Raw genomic sequence first — 18,239 nt, forward strand, 5'->3', positions numbered from 1 at the left:
AAATTTCAATCATTTTTCTATTGACGTTTTCCAGTATTCTAATTTTAAAATGTTCCATCCCCAGCGTGCATTCCAAACTTATTATCCTTATGTTATTTTGGAGGAGGAGAGGGCTAATGTTTCTTCTTTCTCAATTAATAATCCCAGGCCAATAATATAATAAATACCACACATACAACATCTACTCCCTATTTTCTTTACTCTCTTTTTCTGCTTATTTTTTATCTATGGTAGTAACCTGTCAAAACCCCAAATTATCCAGTTACTCTCCACTATACCAAGACAGCTAAATGCAGGGGCTAGGGGAAAAAAAACTTTCAGTCTTACTGACAGGTTAATCTTTGAATTGATAGCCACAAACCCCAAGTGAGCTCTCAGCCCTGTCCATAAATCCTACTGAATTTTTATGTTAGATATTTTCTCTTTACCTCTCCAAATCCGTTCTTTATATTTCTCCAAATGGTTCTCTTTTTTAAGAGACTGAGCTATAGAGGATCTCTTGGTTGTGTAAATATCATCCTTAACTGGGAAAGGGAATGAGGGACAGAGAAACAGTTATTTTCTCTGTATTTTGATCTTTCAACATTATTTGGAACTTACATCATTAACTCTCTTTCTTAACAAAAACTTGGACTTGGGTCAACCTGTACTTCTCAGAGACCGGTTTCTGAGCTTTCTTCACTTTCTAACTCCCTCTTCCTAAGTGCAGGGAATAATAATATGGCTTTATAATAATATGAGTAGAAGTGTCACACACACCTCTTGTTTACATTTCCAAAGCTATTGCTGTAACCTGGGGTCTATCCATCCCACCCATGAAAACAAAGGTTTTGAATTCCCTGTCAAAGTTGGTTATTTGCATTCAGCTCTGCTGTTCCAATACGTGGGTCACTACAAATATTTTAAGACAAACTATGTTATGGTCCATTATTTCAGTTCCACGAAACACAGTTGGCAGCGTCCGTGCAAATTTCAACTTGTACAGCTTGTCAGTCTTGCTGAGGAGGGGGCTTCATTTGTTTCTGTTTCTGCAGATTTTGCATTTCTTGATTTTTGTGCATCTTGAAACTTTGATAATGACCCATGTAAAACAGTTCATGCTATATGAATGGGAGAAAGCTTGGAAATGGCATGCTTAAGAAATTTGAAGGAATAGAGTGATATTTTACATACACACAAAGATATACGTGTGTATACATGTGTGTGCATATATATGCATGCTCCTGAAGTTTTCCAAATTAATCCCAAGAACACATTAACTGCCTGTAAATTGAAGAACCCTCCTTAACTGATAATGAGTTCCCATTATGGAGATATTAAGGTGAATTAGAGCAGTCATTTCTCCAGCATATTGTCTAGAAAATTAGTACATCATAAAGAGATTGGAGAGGCTGGCCTTCTAGGAAAAATGAGTTTTATGGTTTACTCAAACTCTGAAGTTTTATGCTTCCAGTGATGAGATTCAGGACGTAGAAAAACTCTTCAGTCAAAATCTTTTCCCTAAGATAATTATTTCCTTGATATACTATTACTACTAAAATCTCACGCGTGCTCTGGATTATTTTACGTGTTAGCATTGGACAGAAGTTTATTGTGACTTTCTGATAAACATTTTCCAAACCTTAACAAGCCCTTTGTCTTCAGGCCTCAGAAAATAATAACATATTGGGAAGATAACTGTGTAGAAAAGTTTGAGTTATTCTGTGAGTCTCAGGAAAGTGGTATTTCCCTTGTAGATAGGGCTACTGGCCCATTATTTTGCTCATAAGTCAGTATTTGTATAACGCAATTTAAGCTCTCTCACCCTCTCTCAGTATAGAAAAATCAATGTTCTAGTAGCTCTAGTGGATGCTGCCACCAGGATAGCCAGGAAAGACTGCAAATGAGAAGTGGCATAATGGGTACAATTTTGAGAGATAAATGATAATAAAATTGACAAGAAAATATACAGAAAAAGACAGAAGTCATGAATATTTGGATCAATTACTAATATTAAAAGGCCCTTTGCTCTGTAATTATGGCACCAGATAGAATTACGGTTTCAAAATCAACAAGGTCTGCTGTGTTGAGGTGAAATAGGGTAGGGCTAGCAGACCCCTCTCCAGCTAATGAAGGTTTTCTCTGAGTTCTCTTTATTCTTTGGGGACCTGTGAATCCCCTAATTTTTATTTTTTTTTATTTTTTTTTGTAGAGACAGAGTCTCACTTTACTGCCCTCGGTAGAGTGCTGTGGCGTCACACGGCTCCCAGCAACCTCCAGCTCCTGGGCTTATGTGATTCTCCTGCCTCAGCCTCCCGAGTAGCTGGGACTACAGGCGCCCGCCACAATGCCCGGCTATTTTTTTGTTGCAGTTTGGCCGGGGCTGGGTCTGAACCCACCACCCTCGGTATATGGGGCCGGCAAACAGGTAATTACCTTAAAGCTACTGTTTGCTTATTTGAATTTCTTTTGTTTTTCATTTCTAATTTCGCCAAGACCATGGATTTTCACACAGAAATTCTATATCTAGTGGTTACTGGAGAAAATATTTTGCCAAGACATAACAATGCTAAGTTCTACTCCTGGCACAATGAGTTCCCTGATGCCTAAGATGATTGTGTGCTGGCTTGCCCCGGACAGTCCCAGTTTCAGTCTGTTGTCCAGGGTTAGTTATTATTAGTTCCTCATTTCACTGTCAAAATGAATGTGAAGGATAACACATGAATGTACATAATAAGGCATGTGATCATCCAAAAGACAGTGTAAAAATGTTTATTTATTTATTGTTATTTATTTATTTTTTTGCCCAGGGCCGGGTTTAAACCTGCCACCTCTGGTATATGGGGCTGGCGCCCTACTCCTTGAGCCACAGGATATTTATTTTTTATATATGCCATTTTTGTCTTATTTTATTTACCTTTACAAATGCAATTATTTAAAAATTGCTTATTTTTATCTGGCATATGAATTATTTTGTGAAAGAGCTTAAACTCAAAGATCTATGAAAACACAGAAAGTACTGAAAACAGTGACTATTCTCTGAGTATTGTGTCAGTCACAGAGTCATCGATGAAACTCCTAAGCATAAAATCGAAAAGATATAATGAAGTATATCCAAAATAGAAGGAATGAATCAATATTAATCAAAGGCAATGCTATTGATTATAGAATGTGCTTAAATGCTTAACTTGGAGTGAAATTTATTAATTTAAGTTGCAAATATAACTAATTTTTAGTGTTAATCTCCTCAAATTGTAAGAGATTTGTTAAGGTGTCTGAGAAGCACTTGTTTAAATTCACGGTAACGGAATCACAGAGAATAGCCACGAAGATTCTATAATCTCTGTTTAAAAGGAATAAGTAAAGTAGCCATGTAAACTGAAGCACACGTTTAAAAGGACTTTATGAAAAGATTTGCAAATGGTAAATTTGTAATGAATAATAAATTCAAGTATATAAACTTCATGTTACATTTCTCTGATTTTCAAATATTTTTGAAACAATAGAATTTGAAGGATCCCTACATACATTTCAGGAATTTCTAGCAAAGGTAATTTTTAAAAAATATTAAATAATGTAGCTTATTATCTAGACACTAATACTTGTTTTTTATGAAATAGTTAAAATTATGGAATATTTTCTAGTCTAATAAAGATATAAGTACTCTACTGAAATGGTGTGGGAATAAATTAAAATATTAATGAGAGTATAGATATTGTACTTTACTCAGCAATATTCCATAAAACATCAGATTTTGACCTGTGTGACTGATCATTTTTAAAAATATTTTAAGAACCTCAAGGTATTTATTTGTTTTTGTTTTTAAATTTGTTGTGTTGAGAATTAATTTTGCTCTATGATATAAATTATTATTCTCTGTGGGAAAATGGTTCACAAAAATTTCTTGGATAGATAAAAACGTTGATAGACATAATGGTATTTGCAGCTATTTTAAGTCAAAACGGGTTCTTTAATCCTCTAGCTAGTGCAGGTAAAATTAATTCATTACTAACTTCACAACAAATTTCAAGGAAACTAGGTCTGCTGTAACTGTTAAACTGTGGTAGAAATTAGGAGATGTTGAAATGGTCTCATCAAGAAACTGCATAATGTCATTTAGTGGCTTAACAGAGTCCCACAATTCTTATTCAAATGTGTCTTTTTCTATCTTCATTTCACCACTGTGAGGCTCATTTGAGGCAGCCAGCATGTCTGAAGCAGTTTATAACTGTACACCTCGTTAACTAGCAATTTTACCTCAAGACCATAGTGAGTATTTGATTCCTCTTGGTCTATTCTTTTGAATAGAAAAAATAGATAGTGCAAGTTATAAACATACTTCTTGAGTGTGGGTGGCTTGTAGATGAGTCAACTGATAATATTAATTCAGTTTGTCGGCCAGCAACGGTTGTTTTGTGCATATCTGTGTAAAGATCTCCAGGGTAGCAACAAAATTCTCTCAACAATGGTTGTTTGGAGGCTTAATGTTTTATCTCTGTTGTTAATTCCTTGCCTCTTCCCCCGGAGTTTCATAAGGTGAACATGGTCAAGTAATTTGGGTTGTAGTCCCTGCTGTATACTTGGCTAGCTCTACTTGAGTAAATATTGAGACAGTGCGGATTCCTCGTAATGGAGATGTTCATTCTATTTGGTTAAAATAAAGATTGCCTCTCTCCCCCTCTCTCTCTCACACACACACACACAGAGACACACATATTCACAAACACACACACATTGTTTTTCCTCTCCCAAAAAGTAGTCAGAGTGAATTTTATTCACGCTATTTCTCATAGGTGTCTCTATAATTTTAAATAACGTGCTTATATGCTATAGTTTGATTTATCTATTTTCGACAGTATCTGATGACTCTTTTCTATAGAGAATAATAGATTAACTCACACTAACCTTATTTCTTCTCACTTTCATTGATTGTACTTACATTTTAGTTGTTAAATCTCCCATTAGCTATCTTGAAAATTAAAATATATATATGTACACACACACATCTCCTATTTCTTTTTTTTCTTTTTTTATTATTAAATCATAGCTGTGTACATTAATGCGATCATGGGGCACCATACACTGGTTTTATAGACCGTTTGACACATTTTCATCACACTGGTTAACATAGCCTTCCTTGATATATCAAAAATTTGTGTACAAAGAAAATGTAATTCTTCCCTGTTTTTCTAACTGCCCTTTCCACCTCTAAACTGCATCATAGTATTTTCAGTGCTAATAAAACTTGCATTTACTCCTGAAAATATAATTTTCTGTTGTTGCGTAAGGAATGAAACTGATAGCGTTCAATAGATTTTTATGCTCTGCCCCTTAGTTGTGGAGAAGCCTTCTGTTCTTTCAGTGTTGCCTCTAAGGAGACTGGGAGCGGTCGCACCAGGCTTCTTAGAGCAGAAGCTCACAGCCAGATGCCTCACCTGGTGGCGACGGAAACTTCTCAGCCCAGGGGGAATCCTTCTTGCCTCAGCTGCCTCATTTCTTAGACAATTGTGTTGATAGTGCAGGTTGACGCCAGAGCCTTTTGAAACCAGGAAAGAAGCTCCCGCCCCGCCTCCGTCCTCCTTCCACCACACGTCTTACTGTCACACCCATTGGACACACTACATTGAGTGAAAAACGAAGATGCTCCCTAGATTTGGCCTTTTTGGAACATATCCCATTTATTATTTTTTTATTAAATCATAACTGTGTACATTTATGCATTTATGGGGTACAATGTGCTGATTTTATATACAGTTCGGAATACTTACATCAAACTGGTTAACTTAGCCTCTACCTGATTTGCTTAATTAAGACATTAATGTTAGTGTTAAGACATTTATACCCTACTCTTAATAGATTTGACATGGGCCTTTGCAATATGCACCATAGGTGTGGTCCCACCGTTTACCCTTCCTCCATTCAACCTCCCCCTCCTCTCCCTTACCCCTCCTCTTCCTTCCTTCATCTTGGTTCTTTATCCACACTGTAATTTCTAATCAGTCAAGCCTGCCATAGTACCCAGACCCCATTTCCATCCGTTCACATATTTTCCACATTATTGAAAGTTTACAAATAGATCAGAAAGATATTTCTGTTTCATCACATTATTAAATTTGTGAGTTTTTATTACACTTTTAAGTTTTGTTTCATTTTCCTTTGATTCATTCTCTTATATATATTTTTATAGGCTTGATAACATTTTACTTGCATTTAGTTCAATTTTTGATGTCTAAAGTGTAACCTGATATTATGTAGTCACATTGTTACTGAGATGATCACTACAACAATGATGTCTGTGAGTAAATTATAAAGAAGTAATTACATCCAAAGTACAATTCTTAGTACTTCCCATATTTTAAGTCATTTAATCATCGCAACTACTTTGTGGGGTTGGTATACTTTTGCTTGTTTCAACAATGATGAAACGGAGGCATAGAAAGGTAAAATGACTTGACAAAAATCACAGAACTAATGAGTGGTGACACCGGGAACATGAAAGCCCAGGTTCTCAGTCTTTCCAATATTCTGTCCCACCTGGTACAAGTTTGAATAATTATCAAGTTTGTTATGGGGAACTGGCTTTATCATTTAAGATAGTTTTCTCTCATTTTTTAAAAATCTCTTATTCTACCTTAGAAAAAATGTTCGAATAATTGAAAAGTATCTTTATGTCTGTGTTTGATAATTTTCTACTTTGGACATAAAGATAGAATCCATTTTCCTAGAAACAGTGAAACCATTGCTTCATCTTTCCCTAACATCTAGTGTGGCTGATAAGAAGTCTGAGGCTTGTCTAATTTTCATACTTTTGGACAATAAAATGATTTTTTCCATCTTTAAGCTCTTGTACTTCCTAATTTTCTCTCATATTCTGAAGCTTTGTGAGTCACATGTCAGAGTGGAAGTATTTTCATTCATCTTATTGAGCCCTTAACTCTGAAAACATACATAGATTCAGTTTATAATTTTTGTTCTTTTCCTGTATGTTTTTTTTTTTTTCCTTGTTGAGTATGGAAACCCTTATTCTGACTCTACTCATAAGAAAAACCCCACGGCAATGCCCTTTCCTTGCTCTCTCAAGCCATTCTGTGTACAGAGTGCTTGGGAAGACTGCCCTGGTGCCCCATCCAGCCTCGTTACTTATAGAAACATACACACAGACATTCTCATGCCCTCTGGGTATGTATGTGACATCATCGTTTCTGTTTAACTTTGTCTTCCAGATAAAAATCATTTTTTAGAATCATATTTTTATTTTCTAAAATGGTTTCTTACTTTTGAATCCCTATTTATTTATTTTTTGAGACAGAGTTGTCCTGGCTAGAGTGCCCTGGCAGCCTCAAAGAGATCCTCTTGTCTCAGCCTTCTGAGTACTTGGAATTATAGGCACCCACCACAACACTTCTACTTTTTTTCTGTTTTTATTAGAGATGGGTTCTTGCTCAGGCTGCTCTCAAACTCCTGAGCTCAAGCAATCCACCCTTTTGGTCTCCCAGAGTGCTAGGGTTACAGGTGTGAGCCACTGAGCCCAGCCTGAATCCTTTCTACTATTAATAACTGGAGACATTAATTGTATTTAATATCTAAAAGGTTTTGCTACTTTGGGATAACTTCTCTTTAACTTGATCCTTCATACTATTAATTCTCTTCAGATACCTGGGTATTATTGTGCACATGGTGAATTTGGACAAACATTATGATAAGTGGTTAGTCTGTTCCATTGTGTTTCCAACACAAGCCTTTCCTCAGTGTTGGAGGGTTGACTGGGCAAACTATCCATGTGAGAAAGGCTTCCTTTTGGTAAGACTCACTTTCAGATAATAGGATGAAAAATAGGATTTGCTGGAGTCCACACAGATGCAGAAATAGAAAAGCTTCACTATTGGAACCTACCATCCACCACAGATGCCTTACTTATGCCCAGACATTTATTTTTTAGACTAGAGAGGCTCGGTTTCAGTTTGCCTGTGGAAAGGGGAAGGTGGGGAAAAACATAGCAGATTGCCATTTGTAATACGGAAGATAAAAATGTTTAAGGGTGGATTTTCACCACTATTGTGAAGTAATTCTACAACTCTGGGAGGCCGAGGCGGGTGGATTGCTTGAGCTCAGGAGTTGGAGATCAGCCTGAATAAGAGCGATAGCCTGTCTCTAAAAATAGCTGATGTTGCGGCAGGCGCCTGTAGTCCCAGATGCTCGGGAAGCTAAGGCAAGAGGGTCTTATGAGGCCAAGAGTATGAGGTTGCTGTGAGCTAGGCCACCATGACTCTCTACCCAGAACTTACCTTGATCATTGTCTAACAGTCTAGCCCTCTTCTTGTTATCCTTAAACCATGAGACTTTCTACTATTTTACACTTTAATGAGCATGTTCTGGCCTGTGTCCTCACCCACCCTTACTCATCCCTTAATAGAATATCAAGTGACAATGGAAGATGAGCAGGGTGTCTTCTCATCCTCAGAACTATAATTGATTTATATCACTTAAATGAGATGTGGGGAGATGATAAAAAGACATGTTACATTTACAATATTGAATTGAATGCTCTAAATAAATGGCTTGAGTGCCATGGCATCAGTCTAGCTCACATCAGCTTCAAACTCCTGGACTCAAGAGATGCTCCTCTCTCAGCCTCCCCAGTATCTGCCACAAGCTTGGCTAAAATTTTTTTTTCTATTTTTAGTAGGGAAGAGGTCTCCCTCTTGTTCAAGCTGGTCTTGAACTACTGAGCTCAGTTGATCCTCTCACCTTGGCATACCAGAATGCTAGGACTATAGACATGAGCCACTGTGCCCGAACTTGAGTGCTTCTCATTATTAATGTCTGTTTGGCTGAGTTTCATGTACAGGTGAACAAAGTGGTAATGTTAGGCATGAAATTCACTTAAAACTACAAGCTTCACTTAATGTCACCCTGTCCCCACATTCACTTCCAAAGTGTCTTATTTCTTTCCTTCCTTGTCCTGATAAAATTTGGATTAAAAAATATCTACATGCACAGCCTCCAATTTCTCCCCCTCATTCTAATTTGACATGACTGTAACTAGATCTTTCTCCCTTCCTGTCTACTGAAGCCCTTCTTCCTGAAGACAGAAAGACCTCCAGAACAGTAAAACCTGTGCTTATTCATAGAACTTGTGTTCCTTGACTGACATCATCATTTGGCCCAGCTTGTAATGCATTGCTGCTGAAAACATCTTTTTTGTACTTAACTTTTGAGATATCTCCCAACTTACAGGTCACTCCTTCCCTTTTCTATAAAAAGGAGTTTGAGTCCTTTCTGTTGGTATTTGACCACTGACATATGTCCAGCCTCATCTCTCATCTTCCTCTCCTGCCTTACGTGAGTGACCTGATAAGACATGCTCAGTGCTCTCTTTCTTGGAGGTGGTGGGAGATGGAGGTAAAATTTCATAAGCACCTGGCAAATATGGGAACCTTCACTCTGATTCTGCCCTCTAACCACAGTAAAACCTCCAAGGCAATGCTCTGTCCTTGCTCTCTCTTCTTCGGAAGACTGCCCTGCTTACATAAACACACATTTTCACACGCTCTTTTCACACGCTCTTTTGGGGCATTGTGACATCATCAATGTTTACATTTGATCCTAATGTTTCAACACTCCAGCTTCTTATGAGAGCTCAGTGAAAGGCCCTCTGTTTTATTTTATTCTACCCCCACTGCTACATTGGTTTTATCTACTCTTGTAATTTTAAATATTACATAGATGTGGACAATTCCAAAATGTGTTATCTAGATCAGTTCCTCCCTTGGATTCTTCAAATCTATGTCAATTACCCGGTTGATGTCTCCACTCAGATGTCTAATATAAATCTCATACCCAATATTTAATACTGAACCCCAAATCTCCCCCAAGCCTTCTTCCTTCATAGCTTTCCCATCTTTTTAGTTTCTTGCCTCAAAAACCTTGGAGTCCTTTTTGACTTCTTCCCTCAGGTTACGCCCCCATACAGTACATGTATGAGCGAATCTTACCTACTCCACAGCCCGAAACCTTACCCTGCACCTCACACTGCGGCTGCTACCGAGACTGTTCTCTAAGCTATCATTTTCAAGCCAGAATTAGTAAAACAACCTATAAAATCATTATAAACTGATATTTCATCTACAGACCTTCCCCTGCCCTGTCCATACTTTTCTGAACACAGCAACACAAGTGCTCATACTAAAATGTGAATTGGGCCATGTCAGTCAGATGCTTTGGCTCACTAGAAGAAAAATCTCTTCGAGTGCATGAAGAAATCAGTGTAATCTGGCACTTGTCATTCCCTGACTCCATATCTTCTTCTTTTCTTACTGATTCGCTGGATGCCAGTCACAGAGGCTGCCTTCAAGCTCCTGAACGAACGCACCAGGTCCCCCTCTGTCATGAGCTTTTGCATTTGCTGTTGTTCCCTTTGGAAAGATGGCTGTGCATCTGCACTGCTCTCTCTTCTACTGCTGTGGGTCGTTATTGCCCCGACCTCCCGTCCTCCCTCTCTTAGCAGCATACTCTGGCCTCTGGTCTCTTCTCCATTGTTCTCAAATCAACATCCAAATACTCTTTTACATACTTTTTAAAATTTTGCTTAGTAGTTTATCTCCTATCACTAGACTATAAATTTCATGACAGCATGGATTTTTCTGTATTATTCCTTGCTATTATAGTATTTACCATGTAATAAGTATCAAATAAGCATTTGTTGAAATATTAATTAAGAATAATTATTACGTTTACATTATATAGTCTTGGTAAGTTACTTCTTGCAGAGTTCTTTGATATTCCTGATGTAATTAGTTGGTGGCACGTTCCTCTTGAACTTTTGCCTTCTCTCCATTTCTGTAAGGGGGATATGTACAATGACACAACCAGGCTTGATATGAAGAAATAGTCTATATGACTTATCCAACTAAGAGTTGTGTATGGAAAATACTGTGTGTGCATGTGTGTGTGTTTCTCTTAATTCTGCTACCATTTATAAATATTTTCTTAAGAGTGAAGATGAGGGTGGTGCATGTGGCTCAGTGGGTAGGGCGCTGGCCCCATATACCGAGGGTAGCAGGGGCCAAACTGCAACAAAAAATAGCCGCATATTGGGTGGGCTCCTGTGGTCACAGCTGTTCAGGAGGCTGAGGCAAGAGAATCACCTAAGCCCAGGAGTTGGAGGTTGCTGTGAGCTGTGACGCCATGATAGAGTGGATGATAGAGTGAGATTCTGCCTCTACAAAAAAAAAAAAAGAGTGAAGATGAGTAAGTGAGCAGTATTTATTAGAGCACCGTCTGTGGGTCACTCTGACTCCTTTTCTCCCGGAGGCTCAGCAAAGGGCTTTAGTTGTGACCTGGTTCTGGGACTGAGAAACCAAACCCCAAGTCATAGATGGACATAAAGATACAGTGTGTAGAAGATGTAAAGAGCAAGGATGGTTAGCAGAACCAAGAGCCAACGGTGCAGCTGAAGTCCAACAATCAAGTTACAGATGGCCCCACAGCAATGTGACCAAAAGTGAAGATTAAACTTACTTTAAAAGCAAGAATCATCAGAAACAGATGAACAAAAAAATCAAGGCAACTTTAGTGAGTTCTAAGACCAGTGCAATTGCTTGGGGGTGGGGGAGAACTCCATTGTCTCTGGTTGATTTTTTGTGTGTGTGATATAGAGTGGGCCTAATGTTCTGGCTTTATGGAGATTACAATCTAATGAAGGAAGCAAGCAAAATAATAAAATATTAGTAATATATGGCAAAATTTTTTTAACTAAATTGTACAGGATTGTCAGTGCTGATAATTGCAACAAAAATTCAATGTATATGTACACTAACATTTTCAAACTGTAAATAAACATAATAAATTTCTAGAACTCTTACAATTTTTAAGTACAGTATATTTAGACCACCTTCAATATTGTCTCTTTGTTTTTAAATAAAATGAATGAAAATTCACAGAAAAGAGTTATCTTTAGTTTCCTCTGTATACTATAAGCCTGTCTGTTAGTGACCTGAAAATAACTAACTATAACTAAAGATTATTTTGACCAAGGGATATTATTATGAGGAGAATGCTTAAGTCTGGATGGTCTATCCAGATTTTACAGTGTTAATATTTTTCTATTGACATTGTACTGTATTCAAAAAATGATTTATTCTAATTTAGGAAAATCAGATTTGATAGTAATGGATTATGTAGTTTAAAAAAATATCATAGAAAGAGACATTAATTTACATTTTAATCAGGCTGCTTCAATTCAAGGTGGACAAGTCTTCTCTTTTGAGAAAACCAGGTTAAGTGTATTAATAGTTGGGCTGTTAAGCACATCACTTAATATTATTCACTAACATTTATTGATTCTTGAAAGAGGCTTGCTAGTAAAGCCTTATTCCTGTACTGCTAAGATTAGGTTTATCCTGCATTAACTCTTTAGTTTGATCATTTAAATGTTTCTCAAGTTCAAGTTTTACATTTTAATTTAGTGACAATGCAACTAAATCTTTAAGACTTTGCACACTGAAATGATTTGGCCTTGATTTTAATAAGCTTGGGCAAATTGGCAGCTTTAAATAACACAAGCAAAGCAGTACTTTTCTAGATTTTTGTACATAACCACACATGATTATAAATGTTATGAACAATAGAATGTGATTGTTCATGGAGGAAGAAAGTTTCTTTTTATAAATTACAATGCATCTATTCTTTCCAAGTGAGAAACTTCACAATAGTTTTGAAATGGCTTTTTAAAATAGCCAGTGGTGGGGGAAAGTACAAAACGAGTCAAACAAATTGAAAGATGGCTAAAATTTTCTTATTTTAATATTTGTTCTGGGTTTACCCACAAAAAGGAGAAGTACCCAAAGGTTACAAACCATCAGAAGTACAAGTTGTAATTACTTAAGATTAAGTACCATTTTTTCATAGAACTTCTTTATATTTCTAAAGCTTCATTTTCATAAGCATGGTGGTTTCATTTGATGTCAGGTGGCCATTTTAAACATTCCTATGTATATTTTTTTAAATAGGATATAAGGAGTTGAAGTAATCAATACACCCTCACTTTTTAACCCTCTATTGTTTCACTATAAGCATATCGCCTTTCTTATTTTGACATCCTTCAGATAGCTTCTGTCTCCTCTATCTTATACATTTTTCACAAATTTCTTAGGAATATATTGTATTTCTTAGGAACTATTTCACCTAATTTAACAGGAAGCTTTACGAATATGCTTTATGCACGGATCATTGTTACCTAGTTACCCTTATAGATAAATCAAGATGAAAGAACATCTAAATTCTTGGACTGAGTTCCCCAGGGTTGCTGGCATGAAGTAGGTAAAAACCATTTCTGCATAACTGTGCAATAAAGATGTGGCTTGAACTCCTATTTATTAACCTTTATAATAATTAAATACAAATCACACTAAGAATTGGCGAAATCCAAAGTGATAATTAAACAAGCAGTTAATGCTTTCAAAGAAGCAAAATAGGTTGTTTTCTATAGATTACATATTCTACAGATACTATAAAATATTTGAAGAATAGTAATATACCATATATTATATCTCTATAACTTCATTAATTTATATAAATTATAATATAATAATGATGAAGTAGTAATGCTGACCTTAGTTTAAGCATCCCTAAGAGAAACCACCAAAGTAGTGTGAAGACGCTTTTCTTTTCCAGAAAAAGCGTGGCTTAGCACCGTGCCAAACAAGCAAACAATAACTCCAGCTTGGTCTGGCCAGGATCTATTTTGGTTGTAGCTCTGGACAATTTACCTTATAAAATGGTGATAATAGGGCTTGCCATTCAGCAGACTTCAGTATTTTGAAAGGCTTCTAATAAACAACAGTATTCTCTTAATGTATAAAATGTTCTATTGTTAACACATGAGAACCTCAATAGTTTACCACCTCCCTACGTTGACTGCCTCCTTAAGTTGACCTAATTTCCATGGACTGGGCATACACCACATGTGCTTATCAGTACAGTGGGACTAGCTCCTTATGTTGACCACCTCCATATATTGTCTAGTTTGTTACAGTTCTTTAGATGGTCAACTTGCAGAGGTTATACTAAATATCATTTCTGAAGCTGAGAAAGAATCCCATATTTTACTTTGCAAGAACAGAAGTATGTTTTTGCTCTACTTCACATGCACCCAAGTACTTGCTTTGGGACTTTTTAGTGAAAGCCATTCTCACTGGAGTTAGGTGACATCTCACTGTGATTTTAATTTGCATTTCCCTGATGATTAGAGACAGTGACCATTTTTTCATGTGTTTCTTGGCCATTAGACTGTCTTCATTTGAAAAGTTTGTGTTCAGGTCTTAAGCCCACTGTTTAGTGGGGTTGTTTGATGTTTCCTTGCTGATTTGGTTGAGTTCTTCACAGATTCTGATTATCAGCCCTTTATCAGATGTGTAACATGCAAACATTTTCCTCTACTCTGTAGATTATCTCTTTACTCTATTGTCGTGTCCTTGGTTGTACAGAAATTTTTAATTTGATCCAGTTCCATTTGTTGATTTTTGTTGTTGCTGTGATTAGAATCTTCATTAATTATTTCCCTAGGCTAATATCTATAAGAATTTTTTCAACATTTTCTTTTAGAAATTTTATGCTTTCTTGCCTTAGGTTTAAGTTTTTTATCCATCATGAGTTAATTTTTGTGAGTGGTGAGAGGTACAGATCCTGTTTTCAGTCTTTTACGTTACTCTGCACATACTCCAGTTTTCCCAGAACTATTTTCCCCAGTGTATGTTTTTATCTGCTTTGTAAAAAATCAGATGGGAATATGGGGATTGTTTCATATCTGAGTTCTCCATTATGACCCGTAGTCTTTGTCTCTGTTTTTATGCCAGTATCATGATGTTTTGGTTACTATAGCCTTGTAGTAGAGAATGAAATGTGGTAAAGTAATGTCTTCCACTTTTTTCTTATTAGGTAAGTTTGCCTTGGCTATTTGGGTTCTTTTCTGATTCTATAAAAAGGATGAAAGTATTTTTTCTAGATCTGCCAAAAATGGCATTGATATTTTAATGGGGATTACATTGAGTCTGTAAATTACTTTGGGTGGGACTGCAAGCTACTACAACTTCTGTAGAAAGCAGCATACAGATACCTTAAAGAACTAAAAGTAGTCCTACCATCTGATCCATGAGATCACTGCTAGGTATTTACCCAAAGGGGGGGGGAAGACATTTTATAAAAAAGACACTTGCACTTGAGTGTTTATAGAAGCACAATTTGTAATTACAAAGATATGGAAACAACACAGTGCCCATCAATTAATGAGTGGATTAAGAAAATTTGTTATGTATATACCATGGAGTTCGAGTTCCACTCAGCCATCAAAAACAAGGGCGATCCAGTATCTTTTATAGCAACCTGAATGGAACTAGAGACCATTCTTCTAAGTGAAGTATCCCAAGAATGGAAAAACAAGCACCACATGTACTCAATATTAAATTGGAACTAGTTGGTCAATACTTATGTGCACATATGAAAGTAAACTCAACAGAAATCAAATAGGTGGGAATGGGGAAGGCATTCAGTTAATTCATACCTGATGGATGTACTTCACACATTTGGGCGAAAGGCACACTTAGAACTTTGACGTGAAATGTACAAAAACAATTCATATAACTAAAACATGTATACCCCTGTAATATTCTGAATTTTTTAAACTATGTTTTTGCTTCTGAACAATATTATGGTCATAAATCTTAAGTAAACTATTCAGTTCTTATAAAGCTTATAAAATGATTAAATTTCCTTTAAGTTTTAAACCTCTGACACACACGGAGTTAGGTCTCATCACTGGACACAAGGAGAAAATATTAATAACAATATTTCAATTTCATTGGTGTTGCCCCTTTTAACCTTCCCTTACAGTGCCCCATAATATCCCTTTATTCACTCTTTTCTGTCTCCTTATTTTGACTCATCTTCTATCTTCTTCCTTCTCTCCCCTTCTCAGCATTTAATTGAAAACTGACAAGTTCCTGGTACCATTTAAGATGCTATCAAGCCATAGAAATAAGACTAAGTCATTGTTATTTTAGTCCATATACAAAGATTCACTTAAAATTTATGAAAACATTCGTGAGACTTGGAAATATAAAGCTACTAAAAGAAAACTAAGGAAAAAAATTCTTGACATTGGTTTTAGCAAAGATTTTTTGGAGATAGCCCCCAAAATGCAAGCAAAAATGTCACTGTCTTCATCATGGTGAAAGATTGAAATACTAGGGCGGTGCCTGTGGCTCAGCGGGTAGGGCCCCGGCCCCATATGCCGAGGGTGGCGGGTTCAAACCCAGCCCTGGCCAAACTGCAACAACAACAAAAAAAATAGCCGGGCATTGTGGCGAGCGACTGTAGTCTCAGCTACTTGGGAGGCTGAGTCAAGAGAATTGCCTAAGCCCAAGGATTTGGAGGTTGCTGTGAGCTGTGTGATGCCACGGCACTCTACCGAGGGCAATAAGGTGAGACTCTGTCTCTACAAAAAAAAAAAAAAGATTGAAATACTAATGAAGTATACAAATACATAAATAATACATTTTCAGAAATCAAAATGCTGTGAATTAAATTAAAAGAAGGGCAAGTTTATAAAGAATGATTCAGGGGAGGAGTATGGGATGGTAGCTGGGTTTTTTTGTGAGCATATTTAGGGACATTTCTCATGAGGTGACATTTAAGATGAATGCTGAAAATAAATGATACGGTGCAGCAAGGGCAGACAACCTTCAGTGGATGGGTCAAGATACATCCAAAAAAGGGCAGTTGAATAGATGACAGATGAAGTTGATAAGAAAGACAGATGCAACATCAAGTAGAAATGTGTCAGTCATTGTTAGAGCTGGGCAATTATTCTAAATAAATGAAAAGATATTGAAGAACTGTTGAATGTTCCAAAGAACATCTCATGACCCATTTAAATAGTAATTACTAGGTTTTTTCAATAATTTTCCTGTCCTATGTGAATATGTGCACAAGAAACTGCTCAACACCTGTTTCTCCATTCTCATTGTTATTCTCACTTACGGAAATGTTCCTCTGCAGGTGGATTTTTTTTCTCTCTATTTTTACACTGAGTATAGAGGTCTTCTGTCCTTTGTTCCAAGCCTTCAGGTCCCAAAGCTGCTCCAGGACCAATGGAAAATTTTTCAAAGCTACTGTTCCTTCCTTTATTTCTGTGATTTGTTTTATAGGCAGTGCTATTTATGCTGAATCTAGCAAGCCTCAAACCAAGCATAGGAGCTTACCTGCACCCCTCTGTCTCTGAGGAATCACCATAATGACTTCTTTGATCCATCTTTGGATTTCTTTATTTGCTCTTTACGCTCAATCTTATGCTTTTTTAACCAAATCAAGCAAATAAACACACATGACTAAAGGCCATCAGTATATTCACAAATGCAAATACAAATAAGGGTCAGATTGCAGGCTCTACCAGGCCAAAAACTGCTTAGACCCCACTAGCACATCCTCTTAGAGAACCATTTATAGAATGTTTGTATCCGTTAGACTGAGAATAGTAATCTACTTTCTAATTTAAGGGACTTAGATAAAATCATCATATGTATGAAAGGAATTTTTTTTGTATCTATATTTCTTTAAACATTTTAATTGAACATACTTTTCTGATTATAAAAGGCATATGTATTGTTTTAATTGTGAAATGTACAAAAGCATTAAAGAGAAAATATTAAACGCTAGTGATCCTACCACTCAGAGTGGCTGCTAACATTTTGAAACTGTTCTTCTGTGTGTCCACACACATTTAGTAATTACAAGTTTGTACCATTTTAGAAGCTGATTTTTTTCACTTACTTATTTTGAGCATTTTCTCCATCTTTAATATATTTCGAAAATTTGATTTCACATGCTGTGTCTTGGTTTAAATGTTATCTTTTATGCTTATTTATGTTGTGGGTTTTTTACACTCACACCAGTTTTGTGCTTTTTTATTTTCTGTTGAGATATTGCTTAATAGGGTTTCCATAAAGTTCACGTGCCTTTTATGGACAACCAGCTGTCTCTTCTGAATTGCACATGAACTTCACGGACATCCTATATAAACAGAGATTATAGTTTGATATCATCAAGAATAGTAATATTATTTTCCAGAAGAAATTTCTACTCTAATTATCTAGTTTTATTATCATATAAAAATAGTCACATATATTTTTCTCCATTTTACTTTATACATGGAATATTATCTTTTCTTTCAATATTAAAGTCTCATTCTCGCATTTTAGGCTTTC

This window comes from Nycticebus coucang, chromosome 5, assembly GCF_027406575.1.
Source record: "Nycticebus coucang isolate mNycCou1 chromosome 5, mNycCou1.pri, whole genome shotgun sequence".
Taxonomy (NCBI): Eukaryota; Metazoa; Chordata; class Mammalia; order Primates; family Lorisidae; genus Nycticebus; species Nycticebus coucang.